This window comes from Ixodes scapularis, unplaced genomic scaffold (assembly GCF_016920785.2).
Source record: "Ixodes scapularis isolate PalLabHiFi unplaced genomic scaffold, ASM1692078v2 PGA_scaffold2__306_contigs__length_199485367, whole genome shotgun sequence".
In the NCBI taxonomy this organism is placed as follows: Eukaryota; Metazoa; Arthropoda; class Arachnida; order Ixodida; family Ixodidae; genus Ixodes; species Ixodes scapularis.
Window position 1 is genome coordinate 72,195,558 of NW_024609857.1, and position 17,218 is coordinate 72,212,775.

Consider the following 17,218-nt stretch of genomic DNA (forward strand, 5'->3'; position numbering starts at 1 on the left):
TTTTCCGAAATTGGAAGGGAAGACATGCTTTCGGGACTGTCGTCTCACCATACTGAAGGCGCCTGCAAAAATTTCTTTCTATATCTCATGATGTTCACCTCCTCACAAAGTTTAAAGGGCCATCGCACATAATTTTTTTCCAACCTTAGCAAGAGTTAATGCGACTTCAATGAGACCCAGGAAAGTGTCACTTTACCTTGCTTTTGTTGAAGGTCGTAGATTCCCCTCACGTAACTTTGGATTGATGTACTTCCCATTGTTAAACAGAAACCTCTTCGACGCTAGGAACTGCGACCTGATGTTCTTGAAAATGTGACAGGGGTCAAACACAAGAAACAGATTCCGTTCCTTGTCCATTCGATGGCTGTAATGGTACACACATGAGCAAGAGTTTAACTCAGTACTTTATTGACATCACTCGTGTTCAGGTTTTATGACAAACCTCACAACAGGAGTGATTTTTCTCCACTCGAAGTCGAGAAGAACTTGCAGTTCGATGCATGATTGTCCCCTACAAGCCTCATAACTGTAAATCCTGCGCATGACTTCCAGCCTCAGCTGATGCAGCTGTTGTCCAGTTAAAACCTTCGTGAAGTAACACGCAGCAGGGAGCCTGACAAAAATAAGAAAAGAAGAAATATTCGTGTTTCCAATGCACTATAGGTAAAAAAAGTAATAATTAAATCTAAAACATCACAATGTCTATACACTTGTAATGGCTTGAAAGTCTCACGAAAGCGAAGCATAGCAAGTGCCTAACAACTTCGTCTTGCTGCATATACTGGGTCTCCAGTCCTCCCAGTTGTACTAGGCCGTGGACGGAGTCTGCGTCCCTTTGGTATTCCACGCCTTGCTTAATGGATATCTCGTCCATGACGAGAGAGCCATGCCATGTCTGCAGGAGTCGAAAGAGTTTGTATGGATAGCTCAAGCTAGCAATCACTTCGGGAGCTTAGATATTCTTGCCAGCTCTGAATGAAGTTTAGCCTCTTGGTGCAGCCCCTGCTTCATTAAAGATGACACTACTTTTCCAGTACATGGTCCAACATACCGTTTCAATGTGAACCGACTAGGCAGACGAGAGCTTCAGAAGCTCGAACGAGTTCATAGGCACAATGCGATTTTGAGTGCCACTGTGTGCACAGTCGTACCATCTCGGTCCAATGAGGTTTTTTCAACTTTAGGCACCGCAGCTGCTCTTGAAGGGACAACGCCTTTGGCCTTCCTTGCTCTGCCTGGTCCTAAAATATTTGGAAAATATCGTGAAAACTTATTACTTATTCTATTCCTATGATGTCCTTGCGATACCGCAGATCATAATGCACCAACCGGGTAACTTACCAAAAGAAGCTCGATGTTCGTAGTCTTTATAGTTTGTTCGGCTTTCTCTAGTTGTGTCAATGCTGTCACCTCTTCCTTCAGCAGCTGACGCTTTGCACTTTGAAGCTTGACGCACTTCCTCTTGAGTGCCTGCAGCTGCTTCTGTAGGGACACAAGCTTTTTTGATGTGAGCGCTGTCTGGCATGAAACACTGGGTGTGTTTCTTGCTTCCTGGATGTTCACTGGCATGAGTGGAACTGTGAGGACCTCTGTGTTACTGTATTGAACCTGTCGTAAAATCTGTGCCGATTCACTCTCTTGTGGCTGCACTTCGTCAACAGCACCGGCCTTTGAAGTATCAAGAGAGCAATCTATTCTGAAATTGCGTTAAAACCGCGCGAAATCGCAAAACTCAGCATGCTTGCTACGCAAAAACTTTACCAAATAGATAGCATTTAGAAAACAAAGGACTTCCAAAACAGGCGTTAGCTCCAGCCTTTTTATTTTTCTGTGCGCAGCGGTCTGGTTTTCACCCAATGTTCGCTTTAGAACACGTTGCGGTTGTTTCTGTGTCGACTGGAGAAACGTAGAATACCCTGGGAACGTTGATTACTGCGTCTGCCTTTAGTCGTTTCTGCTTCAGTCTTGAACGATAGTCTTCATCCTTGAAATGAAGACCGCAAACAACTGAGTGGTCACTTGGGAACCAGACCTCCGCCGCAGCGCCTAAGATGGAATACAACCGAAACGTCAGATACCTTACGTGTTGTCTAGTGAACTACTTAAACTGAATAATATTTACCTTTGCGACTGACGGCCTCTATTCCCTCGTCCCGGACCCTTGTGGTGGTAAATTCATGGAAGCTCACTCCCACTGCGCCGCGTTTTGCCTTGTAGAACGGTACGCAGCGGTAGACCATTTTGACAATTCTCCTGTAATCCCGTCTTACATTTCTTCAGTATCTGACTACCAACACGCGAATTCAAGTGCCGCAAGCGTAGAGAATTACTTAGCCCGAAAGCAAACACGAGACAAACCACCTGTAACAAGCTCGGAAAGAAGCAAGAAATAACGCTTCCCAGCTGAGACGGATCGAGAAGGACAGCTGAGACGGATCGCCATCTCTCGGCTGGTGCGCGAAATAGAACGTCGCCGAGGCGCGCGCTGTGGCCTTTGCGGGTGGAGTAATGACTATGCAATTTTGATTGTTAAAACATCTTTTTTTTCAATCAACAAATTGCACAACAATTAACACATTTCTCAATTTGTTGTTTCATTATCAATTTGCGCCTGACAATTATAATTTTTTTTTTCTGTTGGAGGCCCTGTAGATGTATTAAAAACGAAACATGATTGAAACCGTACAACAAAATATTTAACAAAACATTTTTTTAATGTTGTGAAAAAGTCCGTTTTGCAGCCTAAAAAGTCGTTTATTCTGCACTGAGGTGGTCCAAGTAGAAGCATAAAAAATACCGAATTTAGAAGAAGAGTTTATTGCCTTTCATTTCTGAAAGTTTACTAAAAAATTTTGGTTCTAAAGCGGGTAAACATATTGAAGTTAAGCTCTCGCGTCGCAGCCGGACATTGTTTTTTAGCGCCTCTTCACCGAACAACACGCCACCTGACACGAGAGCTGAGTGGCTTTTCGCGCACGCAAGACAATTGTTGGTTGGGGGTGTGTTGTTCGCAGAGGGTTATACGCATGCGCATTTTTTACTTGCAATTGCCACTGTTTACAGCTGAAGGCGCGAAACGTTTTGCCGCTGCCGCTTTAACTCGCCCTTCTTTTCGGCTGTAACGCAAACAGCGGATATTGTGTCATAATGCGGAGTTTTCGTAGATGGTTTTGGCCGTCCCGAAGCGCTCTCCGCAAATCGCTACGATACCCGGCACTCTAAAGTCAAGGCCATCGGCGCGCAGGCACAGTAGCGGCTTCGGTGCGCAGGGCTTAGCCAAGGGGGAAACGCGGTCTACTAAAAGTCCCTCGTACGTGCACTCAGTGCATCGCGGGGTCGTTGCGCCCATTGTCCCGATGACGGCTCTCCTCACTCCGAAACTTGATGCCTAACGGCGTTGGCATCAACTGACGGGAACTTCTACTCAGGATACTCGATAACGACAGGGCGAGATCTGTTTTTTTGAGAGGAAGGGTTTTGTTACAAGCGACCACTGACTCGTTGTAATCGAAAACCTGCCCAATGATTTTTTTTTTTTTTTTGAGCACGATGTTATATTGATGGACGAAGGAGGTTATAGGAGCCAGCTCCGAGATATGAAATAATTTTTCTTCTTTTTCTGAACTCGCTGCGGGAGCTTCCTGAGGCGCGAGAATAAAAACGAACAGTTCGAGCCAGAACACCGTGGAGCTCGGACGTCTTTTCTACAAACTGGTGACCCGGAATCCGAAGGCCCCCCTCCGCCTCGTACCACGACCGCAGCCAGCATGCAGAACCTGGCGCAAGACGGTGACACTACCGGCGACGGCGCGCCTCTTCGTTCCCCCGACACTGCCCTCAAAGCCATCCAGCTCCGGCTTCCGCCATTTTGGCCGAAAAATCCACGAGTCTGTATAACCCAGATCGAGGCTCAGTTTCATCTCCACCGCATAACATCCCAGCTGTCTCGGTTCTACTATGTCGTCGCCTCAATCCCCCCTACCGTCGCCGACGAGCTGGACGACATTCTGTTCCGGCCTCCACTTGACGACGCCTACGACCACCCGAAGGGCGTCCTCCTCGAGCGGACGACAGCTTCGGAGCGCACGAGGATCCAGCAGCTGTTCACAGCCCAGGAGCTGGGAGACCGCCAACCATATCAACTTCTTCAACCAGATGCGGCAGTTGCTCGGTCCCTAAGCCTCCGGCTCCCAGGACCCCATTCTGCGAGAGCTATTTCTCCAGAAACTTTTACAAGGAATACGCATGGTTCTGGCAGCTGCGGACGACCGTGCCGCTAGACCGCCTGGCGATGCTTGCGGACCGCACCGCTTAGTACGCTTCACCGTCCATCGTGACAATCACATCGCACGAACTGCCTGCCTGGCAAACAGCCCTTACAAGACTCGAGGCGCACCTTAGACTCGAGACACCTTCCCGACGAACGAGGCGAGATATGTCTCAAACCCGTTCATCCTCGCGACGCACCTCACGGTCAGCCGACAGATCGCTCTGCTGGTACCACAGGCGGTATGCAGAACGTGCCACACGCTGCCAACAACCATGTTCCTGGTCGGGCAACCCCACGGCCCGTCACTAACAGCGGCGAGTGACTACGGCCAACACCCGAGCCGCTTGTTCTACGTCATGGATAATATCTCTGGCCAACGCTTTTTGGTGGACACGGGGGCCGAGGTTAGCGTCCTGCCAGCGTCACGACTAGACCGTCAGCAGACGCAGCACACCAGACCCCTACGAGCAGTCAACAGCTGTGCCATCGCCACATATGGCCAGAGATCCCTCACCATCGACATTGGACTGCGACGACTCTTCCGCTGGGTCTTCATTGTTGCAGACCTTCGCGAGGCCATACTGGGAGCGGACTTCTTGGCGAACTTTGGCCTGGCCGTTAACATGCGTGGCAGAAGCCTCACGGATGCTACGACATCGTTCCCCATTCAAGGTATTATTTCGTCATTTCAAGCTTCTCCGATGCGCCCTTTGGCGGCGTCTTCAGTATAGGAAGCCATCCTCGCAGAATACCTTGCCATAACCCGACCGTGCAACACGGAAGTACCCGCCAAGCACGCCGTGACCCACCACATCATTACCAACGGCCCTCCAGTCTCTGCGAGACCTCGTCGACTCTTCTGCGAGCGACTTAACATCGCACGCAGAGAATTCGAACATATGCTGGAGCTTGGCATCATCCGCCCCTCCTCCAGCAATTGGGCGTCGCCTCTTCACATGGTCCCTAAGAAGGATCCAGACGACTGGAGGCCATGCGGAGATTATCGTGCCTTGAATGCGTGCACGGTACCTGACCGGTACCCCTTGCCACACATTCACGATTTCTCCGCTGGCCTAGCTGGCACCAACATCTACAGCAAGGTAGACCTTATTACGGCTTACCACCAGATTCCAGTCGAGCCAGCGGATGTGCCCAAAACTGCCATCACAACTCCGTTCAGACTTTTTGAGTACGTTCGGATGCCCTTCGGCCTCCGAAACTCCGCGCAGACTTTCCAACGCTTTATAAACAAAGTCACCAAAGGCCTTCACTTCATCTTCGCTTATGTTGATGATATTCTCGTGGCCAGCTCCTCTCCGGAAGAACACGAGCAACATCTGCGACTTTTGTTCGACCGGCTGCAGGAGTATGGCCTCGTCATCAATGCGAAGAAGTGCGTTTTCGGTGCCGACGCGCTGGACTTTCTCGGCCACCGCATAACATCGTCGGGCATCCTACCACTCCAAGAAAAAGTCCGGGCAATACGTGATTTTCCTCAACCTACCTCGCTTCGAAAGCTTCGTGAATTTTTCGGGCTAGTAAATTTCCACCGTAGATTTATCCCCACTGTGCCGAAATTCTACAGCCTATGACGGACCTGCTGAAGACCAAGAAAGCGCCATCATCGTCACTTAAATGGACCGATGAAGTTTCATCAGCTTTTTCCGCCGTGAAGGAAGCCTTGGTCAACGCAACCCTCCTGGTCCATCCACAAACGGAGGCATCTACCCGTCTCATGACCGACGCGTCGAGTACAGCTCTAGGTGCTGTACTACAGCAGCTTCTTGAAGGCCAGTGGAGGACACTAGGTTTCTTTTCTCAGAAACTGAAACCTGCGGAAACGCGATATTGTACGTTCGGACGAGAACTCCTTGCCATCTACCTTGCCCTTCGGCCCTTCAGGTACATCCTGGAAGGTCACGAGTTCCACGTCCTAACGGACCATAAGCTCTTGACTTACGCGTTTCATGGAAATCACACAGCCTTTCTGCTCCCGAGAAATCCGACAGCTCGCCTACATCTCAGGGTTCACGGTAGATCTCCGTCACATCAAAGGAGAAGACAACTCAGCAGCGGACGCTTTTTCCCGCGTCGAAGCACTTTCAACAGTCTCTGGAGGAGTAGACTTCGAACGCATCGCTGCCGCGCAACGAGACGACCCTGAATTGATCAACCACCCTGAGACGCTGAAGTCTTTGGTGTTGAGGCGGATTCCTCTCCCTCTCTGCACCGGTACCATCCTCTGCGACATGAGCGTGGGACATCCTCGACCTTTCGTCTCATTGGCACTTCGTCGGCAGGTCTTCGACCACATCCACAACATCAGCCACCAGGGCATTCGAGCCACGCAGCGACTGGTGACAGCTCGCTATGTGTGGCCTACAATGAACGTGGATGTACGAGGTTGGGCCAGAAGCTGCCTTCAATTTCAGCGCTCTAAGGTGAGCTGACACACCGTCACACCTTTGAGACTATTCCGTGCCCCCTCGGCACAGTTCGACCATGTTCACCTCGATCTTGTGCGCCCCCTGCCACCATGCCGAGGCTTCACGTACATCTTGACTTGCGTCGACCGCTACACCAGGTGGCCCGAAGCCACTCCCCTAGTCGACATCACTGCCGAGACAGTCGCCAAGAACGTTATCGGCATCTGGATATCCCGCTTCGGATGTCCATCCACCGTCACTACGGACCGGGGACGACAATTCGAATGCTCGCTGTTTGCTGCCTTAGCCCAGCTCCTCGGCACGCACCACGTGCACACTACCTCATACCACCCGTCAGCCAATGGCATGGTAGAGAGGTTACACCGACAGCTCAAGGCCGCAATCACAGCACGAGATGGACGTCTCAACTGGGTCGACCATCTCCCATTCGTCCTTCTCGGCATTCGATCCGCTTTCAAACAAGACCTGGAATGCACCTCGGCTGAATTGGTTTATGGATCGCCACTCCGACTCCCTGGAGAATTTTTCGATATTACTCCAACAATTCCACACCAAGTGTACCTAGACGACTTGAGGCATTTCATGCAAGAACTCAAGCCCACACAACCTCGGATGCTTCATTCTCAGAAGATCTTCGTAAGTCAAGAATTGAAAACTTCCACCCACGCATTCGTCAGAAATGAAGTCAAGAAGAAAAGTCTCAAGCCACCTTACGAGGGACCCTTTAAGATACTCGACCGCACCGACAAGACCATGACTCTTGACATTCACGGACACCGAGAAATCGTCGCCATGGACCGAATCAAACTCGCATTTCAGGACTCAAATTCTCATCCTTCATACTCTGAGCAACTTGTAACACCACAGGAAACCAAGAAATCAAGAACTGTTTCATGGGCCACATAACTCCCAACACCCTTCTTCTTATTGCCACCATTGGATCAACTACAATTTTATTTGTATTTCCGTGCTCCATGCTGCCAGGAGCCAGCTCCGAGATATGAAATAATTTTTCTTCTTTTTCTAAACTCGCTGCGCGAGCTTCCTGAGGCGCGAGAATAAAAACGAACAGTTCGAGCCAGAACACCGTGGAGCTCGTACGTCTTTTCTACAAAGGTCACTCGGCACAGGCAAGTGATTTTACGGTCCGTGCGAATGCTGGTGAGTGTAAATAGGAAATGTTGACTGTTTTCTTTTCTAAACTAGGAGCATAGTTGTATTATGTTCGTGCACTTATCCCTAATTTGTCACCGGTTCTGTTTAGTTGCAGCGGTTCAATTCATGCCTTTCGCAAACCAATTAAACCGTAAAACGTTTTAGACCGCAGCCCTTAGGTGCCCGTTTCCAGCTTGAGCGTCGTCGCCGTCGCCGTCGGCGTAACCGCGCGGTGGATTATGGGTAAATTGCCCGCTAAATAGCGGAAAAATTTAACCGCTAAATCTAGCGGAAAAATTTCCCCGCTAGATCTAGCGGAAATATTTCCCCGCTAAATCTAGCCGAAAAATTTCCCCGCTAAATCTAGCGGAAAAATTTCCCCGCTAAATCTAGTGCACAAATTTCCCCGCTAAATCTAGCGAAAACATTTGCGTGCTAAATCTAGCGGACAAATTTCCCCGTTAAATCTAGCGGAAAAATTTCCCCGCTAGATCTAGCGGACAAATTTCCCCGCTAAATTTAGCAGACAAATTTCCCCGCTAAATCTAGCGGAAAAATTTCCCCGCTAAATCTAGCGGAAAAATTTCCCCGCTAAATCTAGCGGAAAAATGTCCCTGCTAAATTTAGCGGGAAAAGTTCCCCGCTAAATCTAGCGGAAAAAGTTCCCCGCTAAATCTAGCGGAAAAATTTCCCCGCGTTAATATAGCGGACAAATTTCGCTAAATCTAGCGGGAAAAGTTCCCCGCTAAATCTAGCGGAAAAATTTCCCCGCTAAATTTAGCGGAAAAAGTTCCCTGCTAAATCTAGCGGAAAAATTTCCCCGCGTTAATCTAGCGGACAAATTTCGCTAAATTTAGCAGAAAAATTTCCCCGCTAACTCTAGCGGAAAAATTTCCCCGCTAAATCTAGCGGAAAATTTCTCCGCTAAATCTAGTGGACAAATTTCCCCGCTAAATCTAGCGGAAAAATTTCCCCGCTAAATCTAGCGGAAAAATTTCCCCGCGTTAATCTAGCAAACAAATTTCGCTAAATCTAGCGGAAAAATTTCCCCGCTAACTCTAGCGGAAAAATTTCCCCGCTAAATCTAGCGGAACATTTCTCCGCTAAATCTAGCGGACAAATTTCCCCGCTAAATCTAGCGGAAAAATTTCTCTGGGAGTCACGTGACCTCGGGGGGGGGGGGGTCACGGGACCCCCAAGGTCACGTGACCCCTCCCCCAGGTCAGGTGACCCCCCCCCCCCCCCCGAGGACACGTGACCCTCAGTACCCTTCCCTCCTCCTCTTTAAGAGCTGTGCTCTAGTTCGGCGTTACAGGGAGTTGTAAACGGCTTTCACTTTTTAAGCTGTATGCCATTCGTCTTGTTATGTTACGTAGCACAGCTATCCGAGCAAAAGTTGTAATAGTGCATTGATTTATCTGCAATTGACCTGATTCACCTCTTCCCTGCCACTAAAGGAGCGCAAAAAAGTGTTGATATTTGTTTGGATACAATACTGACTCGTGTCATGAGAGAACTGACCTTTATCTGCCCGGTCTGTGCGAGTAGGTAAAAGTGCTTTCTCTTATGTGTATGCGCCCATCAATATTCCCGGTTCATTTGTGCAGAAAGTGCCGTTCTTCCGTGCTTTCTCGGTGAAAATAGTCGCCACGAAACAACGCAGGCGAAAAGCAGTCCCCCGCTGATGCTCAAAACCTGACACAGAGCGACGGCTCCTTTCTCTTTGTTCAGTGAACCTCACCGAAGAAAATGAAGCCTTCGATTTGTGTCCGTCAGATGACACATTGTAGCGATGAGTAAACACTATCGTCCTAGTTTAGAAAATAAAACAATAATAATTTTCTACTTAGCCTCATCAGCATTCACACGAACCGCAGAATGACATCATTTGGCGAATGATCGGTTTTACCCGTCGTTATAGACCGTTCCATTAGGGTCATAGCAGAGAGGGTAAAAGAGAAAAAAAATGCACTCCCCCTCTCCCCCGCAAGCCGTTTGCTCCGCCGAGTGGGCTGTAGCTAGCGTCCGGCTGGCGTGCAAACTCTGTTTAAAATCGCGTCATTTTGGAACTTTCAAGCGCAGATGCGCAGATTTTGGTATGCCAGGTATCGTGTAATACTATGCTAGATAAAAAGACTCACAGGGTCCAATTGCACTGTTACCTGCGTGCAAATAAAAAACAAAAATAGGGAAAACTGTGTCAGATTGGCCGGTCTCTTTGGCGAAAAGAAAATCCGGTTGCTGTACCTCTTTTACTATACAGAAGTTTGTACTGGTGTAGGCCTTTAGCGACCATGAGTGGAAGTCTGAAATAATAAATAAAAACGTGCTCTCCTGCCGCAATACACGCAGTAGTTGAGGGTAGTACTGCCGGCTGACTCAACTGCTATTTAAGTAACGGAAGAAAGATATGCTAGTTTATCATTTAGCAAAATAGAACAACAGAGAACTATAGGCTGATTTGGAGTAGCCACAACTATTCTAAGAACGCGAACCACTTCACAACGGCAGCCACGAGCGAGAGTTCGGTGTTCGGTAGAGCCCGCCGATACAGCCCAAAGATGGAGAACGGCAACCTCCCGGTTTGTCGTCTGCTAGCGGAGTCGGCGGCGTGCCCTCTCTCTCGTTTTACCCCGCCGAACCCGCTGAACTTCCCGGATGTGTGGAGAGGGCGCAGCGGTCGAACAAAATGGTGTCGCCCAGAGAGCGCTAAATGGAATGGTCTATCACCTCGGCAAAAAAAAAAATAATAACTTGGGCAGATTTCCGATTGCAACTAGGCGGTGGTCGCTTGTTGCAATACCCCTCGTTTTTCTGCCCTTTCCTACCGTCGGTCCTTTCCTTTCAAAACGCCAGTAGGGCTCTCGCTTTATCGTCATCGCGTTTCCTGAGTAGATGTTCTCGTCAGGTGATGCCGACACCATAAGGCATCAAGTTTAGGAGTGAGGAGAGCAATGGAAGCAACGATCTTGCTATGAAGGGGCGGCACGTACGGTTATCACACCATATCCGCTGTTGTTTGTGTTACAGCCGAATAGACGGACGGGTGGAAGCGGCCGCGGCAATCCACGGTGCGTCTTTAGCTGTTAACAGTGACTGTATACGCAAGTGAATTGCAAGTAAAAAAATCCGCATGCGAAGAACGCCCCTTCGAAAATCACATACCCGACCAACAATTGCCTTGCGTGCACACAGAGCCACTAAGCTCTCGTGTCAGCTCTCGTGACAGGTAGCTTGTTGGGTGGCGAAGAGGCGCTAAGGAACAATAGGGACTTTTCGTAGATAGTTTTCGCCGTCCCGCAACGCACTCCGCAACCCGATAGGATACCCGGAACTTTACAGTCAAGGCAATGGGCGCGCAGGCGCAGTAGCGGCATCTTCGTTGCGGAGGGCTTAGCGGAGAGGGAAACGCGGTCTACGAAAACTCCCTAATGCCAGCGTGCGACGCAAGAGCTGAACTTTATGTGTTTTTTTTTTTTAGCTTTAAAAAATATGTATTTTGATTAAACTTTTAGAAACGAAAGGAAATAGACTCTTCTTCTAAATTCGTTCTTTTTTGTATTTTTACTTGGACCACGTCAGCAGGGCAGAATTAACGGCTGCTTAGGTAGGGAAACAGACTTTTTCACATTAGAATTGGTTTTTCTCTTTTACGTTTTTGTTGTACGGCTTCAAACATTTTTCGTTTGTAATAAATTTACAGGGCTTCCATAAGGACTAGTGATGATTGTCAAGCGCAAAGAAATAATTTACAAAAATTGAGAAAGTCCATACTTTTTTTTTGTATTTCGTTGAATGTTCGAAACTCTTTTAATAATAAAAATAGCATAATGCCGTTCAAATTACTACATAAAATAAGTTATGAAGCGTTTCGAAGAAAGTTTGATTTTCTCTAAATATTGAATAATGCCTAGATTTATGCCCATTTTCAGGGTTCAAACACGCTGGCGCAACAAAAAGAGAAAACGAAAAAAAAAAAATGTTTCGAAAATAATTTTAGGAAAAGGTTAAGGACCTTAAAGTAAAAAGCCACGAATTTTCTTAAAAAAAAAAAAAATGACCGCGTCACCACGTGGTGAATGATGGTGATTGGGGCGAAGACACTGAGCAGCAGCATGCCGAGCTTTTCGTTTGTTTTCATCCATGTCAGAAAGAGAATCTGTGGTATGGAACGTGGCTATATACGCATTTGAGCATTTGACCGCAGCGCCCTCTCGTCTATAAGCGTTGAGCCAATGCTTGCAAACTTTAACGCGATTATATACGCATTTGACCGCAGCGCCCTCTCCTTTATAGACGTTGAGCGGCTACATGCAACGTTTCATCCATGACATCCCCAGCTCTTGAGTTACTACCACATCTCAGAGCCCCCTACTCGTCCCGCAGTCGTGGCCGAGTGGTTAAGGCGATGGACTAGAAATCCATTTTGTCTCTCCGCACAGGTTCGAATCCTGTCGACTGCGTAAACATTTTTTTTTTAAGAAGATAGATGGGATGGCAATCGATGTGAGCACGTACGCCGGACAAAGCTAGACCCTAAGGAGCTTCGCCCCTAAAAATCGGAGATGGTCGAACGCAACGGTCTGGAACGTTTGACATGGAATCACACTACTCAGAATGTAGAGCAGGTTGCTTAGTAGAACGTGCAGCCAGTTGCTTGTGATTGGACATTCAAGCTGCAGTGCAGACTGCAGAGCCGTGTTGAGAAAGAGTTTGGTCAGTAGGAGGCGCGTGCAGAGCCAGGCCCTGCACCAGACTCAGAAAGAGGGCTTGCCATACTCTCTTGACCAATCAGAAGCCGAAAAGAATCCTTTGGTGGTGGTAGCGAGAAACCGTTTAAATCATAGTTATATGGTTTTAATAAGGACGTAAGAGTTAAATGTAGTTACCTTTCATGGTTGAAAATAGGGTGCACGCGATGTTATGATTATTATCATCCAGAAAGATGTAAGACACGAATGTGCCGCTCGATCTCTGTCTTGCTCGGATTGAGTGTGACCGCTCGGACGGCAGATTGTCGGCCCTCGGCGCCTGGCGTACGGATTATGTCGATCGTTCCGCTAGTCGCGCTCTTTCACCATGATTTTGGATGACCGTGATTGAAATATCACGTGCACCATATTTTCAGTCACCGAGAGTTACTCTGACGCGCTTAATAAAAAAACAGTTTAGGGCGCAGGCGAGCTCGTGTAAGTTTACCATTTTTAGACCACCTGAGACTGGGTGGAAGAAACACGACGACGTCTCAAAGACGTCGTCGTGTTTCTTCCACCCAGTCTCAAGTGGTCTAAAAAAAAAAAAAAAATGGTGCGCTTAATAAGTTTGTTTCTCGCGATCACCGCCAGGGTATTAGTCCCGGCTTCTGGTTGGCCACATTCAAATTTGTGAAGACGCCCTGGAACACGCCAGCACGCTTCTTTCCAAAAAAACACTCGACCACAGGGGCAACAAACCGTGTTCGAGCCCAGTCACTGAGTTTGAGGCTAGACTTTAACCGGCGTCCCTCCTAACCCTAACCGAGTGGACTGTGATTTCAATAGGCGCAGCCTGCGTTGGCCCGTTTCAAATGCTGCTGGTGGCTAAATTCTCGTCGTTTCCCGCTATATTTTGTGTTTCATGGTACATGTATTTTCCCGAGGACATTAAGGAAACATTAAACCACATAAAAAAAAAAAAAAAAAAAAAAAACTAAAATATTTTTGTTGGGCACGCGTGCGACAGAACGAATGCGAAGCATAGTTTTAGATATTTGTGTTTTTTTCTTACGATAAGTTTTTACGGCGCCGCGGGATTCGCCGCATGTGAAGCGACAGTGCGCTTTGCTGTCAAAAATAAATTGCGACAGAAGAGGGCCGAAAGGCATGCATTTTACACGCTCACAAATAACGTGTTTACCGATGGACAGGACACAAACATCCAATTGAGGATGTGTTAACATTCGGACAATATATCGTACGACCACACGATGCAGCGTTACCCGAAAAGAATTTATTTGAGAAAGATCTCAAATACCACAGTCACAGTCGACGACAGTCACATCTCGACAATCGGACGAATCCGAGATGACTTCGTTTTGGGGCACGTTTTGGGGAGAGCTTCCTTTTTTCACAACCGCACCAAGGCAAAAGAGCGAACGCGACTGACCCGTTTCCCAAGTGTTGCCAGATTGGGCTATATATAGCGAAGTTGGGCTACATTTCTTTCTCGTTGGCGTCAAGATTTTGTGGTTGGCTCTGTGGCTATTTTTAAGAATGCGGCGAACTTTTGTCGAACTTCAGGTTCGACGCCGAACTTTGAGGTTCGGCTAGTTGATTTTCGAACTTTTAATCAGTTTCGAAATAAAAGTTTCTCTTTTGGCTAGTCGAGAGGAGGGAGAGAAAGGAGAAAGGCTTCAAACTTCTACAGACTTTGGGGTTTTCGCATTACGCAGTGAAGCAATGCTTGCAGAGTTTAAGCGGTCTCCCTACAGCGCAGTGGAGCAAACCAAACTGGTTGCACTATTACCACAGGGCCGGTAGCGCGCCTTCAACCCGGACGCATATGGCTCCGCCCGGACGTAGACTGAACTCTCCAAATGCTGCTTTGGTGCCCATTGTGAGAATCCTTAGGCGCCCAGGTTTATAAAAATGAGAAGTCCGCAGTTTCACCGCTAAACAATTGACTACCTTCCAGTCGTTGCTCACCCCAAGAAAGGACAACACAATTAGTCTGTCTATGCTGGAAAAAGCGATTGAGAAACTCAATCGTGACGTCGCCGGTGGGAGGAGCCTAATCTCAATCGGCGGCGAACTCAACTGGCAGGGAACTCTATCGCGGCTCGTTGATGACGTCGACGAAGAGTGGCGATTGAGTTGAAACTTTATCGGGATTTTGTACCTGAAATTTCCCTATAGGGAGCAGTGATGTCCCTATGGGGAATATTTTGAATGCGCAGTGAAGCGTATTGTAAAAGCAATATTTGTAAATTCCCAAAATGTAGGATACAGTCCAATTGAAATGAAAACACTTGCATTCAATTATGGTTGCTCCAAAAATATTTTTACGTAAGGGGCAGAGTAATCGTATGCTGCAGCACTTGGTGATGAACCGGATCTTCGGCTGTTGTGTGGATGTAGCAATGGCCGAAAACTGCGCGAAGAAACGTAGGCTCGGCGCTCGCGTGTCCCCAGGGCAGTTCTCGCTCTTGCTAGTCTATCTGGCGGCCAACCCGGCCCTTGTTAGGGCCGCCACGGATAGTCCGCTGACTAAGGAAGAGCGGAACGCCCTGTGGGACACGGTGGTAAGCGAGCTGAATGCTCAAGGCCCGGCCATAAAAAGCCGGGCCGAGTGGAAAGCTCATTGGAATGGTCGCGTGTGCGCGGCGAGGCGTCGCGATAGCGACATATCTTGTGCCACAAGACAGACCGGCGGGGGTGTGAACCCAATACCCCCCCCTAAACGCCGAGGAGGAGAAGGTCCTGGCCCTCGTGGGCACCGATTCATCGAGGGGGTGCGGGGGACGACGAGTCGGAGTGGCGCCGATCGTGGAAGTACCTGCAGTGGCGGTAAGTACGTAGAATCGTAGCTCAGGTGCTATGCTGCGTTTGACCTATTGAGCAAGGACTAAATAACGCGAACTGGAGCGTTTGTGCTTTCTCCTGCGGGCAATTGTTCTCATGGACCATGCTCTATTTATGCCTGGAGTGTTGGAGATGCCACATTACATTCACACATCGCCAGAAAGGCGGACCTGTTGACATGCTGTTGTGTTGACCGGGTTTCACTGCATTATACAGGACCCCTCACCAGCTGATGAGGATGAGGCAGCACCGGAATCGCCCCTTCCTGTGCCGGCACCAGTCCACAAGTGGCAGCGCCACCCCAACCGAGTGGTGCGTGCGAAAAGCAAATTTACATATCGTGGAATGCATACTTGCTACTTTCGATTTACCTGCATCTCCTGCCCCGGTGCATTCTGCAGCACTGGATTTACGAGTGCGGCCTGTAGCAAATCTCGACTCGAAGCACACTGCTGCACTTTTCTGCACCATGCTACACCTTTCTGCATCGGTGGAGGCTGGTGCACATGCAAGTCGAAGGCCAGTGTAGAATGTGCTTCATGTTCTTTTCAGTACGCCAGCCGCCAGGTGCCCTGCCTCCCCGTGTGGTGAGGGTACGATCTGGGCCAGAGTGTACCACCAGGGACCTCCTGGCTACGCAGAAGGAGCAGCTGGCTGCCCAGCTGGACCTGTTGGCTACCCAACAGGGCCTTCTGGCCACGCAGAGGGAGCAGCTGGCTGCCCAGCGGGACTGGTGGCCACCCAGCAGCTACAGCTGGCAGCATTGCAGCAGATAATTGAGCTGCGCAGGGGCACACAAGAAGCGATACGTGGGCTGACGAGTGTAAGTATTCTGTTTTACACCATCAAGCACCCTGGGCGAACTCCAGCCATGGTGCCCCTCCCCCCTTCTCCCGTTTTTTATGTATAATGGCACGCTGTGCGAGTAGTGGGCCAACACAAGTGTTTTGTCAGATGAGAACCACATTCCAAAAACAGAGGGTGTTGCGTTCAAATAAATGAATAAAAAGCTAAAAGAATGTCAAGAGAGTTCAGCAGTGTCCCCATGTTGACGGCACCCTAGGTGGTCGCCACTCCTAGGGCCGGCCCTGCCCGAGAGGCATACTTACTAATAAAAGCACGGACATCTGCATTCAAACCATCCGTTCCGTTGCACGACACGCCAAGAACATGCTGTTCAAGTACTATTTATTAAACATGTCCTTATTGAAAGATTTTCAGTAGAATTCGTTTTTTGTGAGTATATCCCCTTTCTCCTTTGCCTGCAGGCTGTGGAGGGACTAGCAGCCGCCAGCACACAGCAGTCGTCATCATTGACGACCATAATACTACACCTTATGGGGGTGCGGAACTTGCAGCCGCCACAATAAAGAAATCTCGACATAATTTCCTTTGTCATTTATTTTATAGTGCTCTAAAGATGACCACATTTACCCTTGTCAACAGTACACCAGAACACACAAATGTTGCCAATCCGAAGAATAAAACAAAAAATCGGATTGAAATGCCCATAATCTATATAAAAACTTTTATTACAAATTTCTAAAATCGGTAAAAGGAAAAAAAAAAAAAAAGAAAACATCTTTATCAGGTGAGAGCGAACTGCTACACAAGGCTTCCATAGTTACTGTACAGGGAGATGATAATTTAACATGTAAGTTACAGTACAGTGACAGGAAAACCTGATAGGCTGGGGCAGCAAGAACCTGTAGGAAGCAGCAACTCCTTAGTGGGGTGTTGCAATATTGCTCAAGAAAACAATAATTATACTTGTCATCCCAAGAAAA

The 17,218-nt window shown here is 48.4% G+C and overlaps 1 pseudogene; it reads left to right on the forward strand.

Moving 5' to 3' along the window:
• Positions 1-2,051: 2,051 nt before the first annotated feature.
• On the forward strand, positions 2,052-16,845 carry LOC121832968 (annotated as a pseudogene).
• The last annotated feature ends 373 nt before the right edge of the window (positions 16,846-17,218 follow it).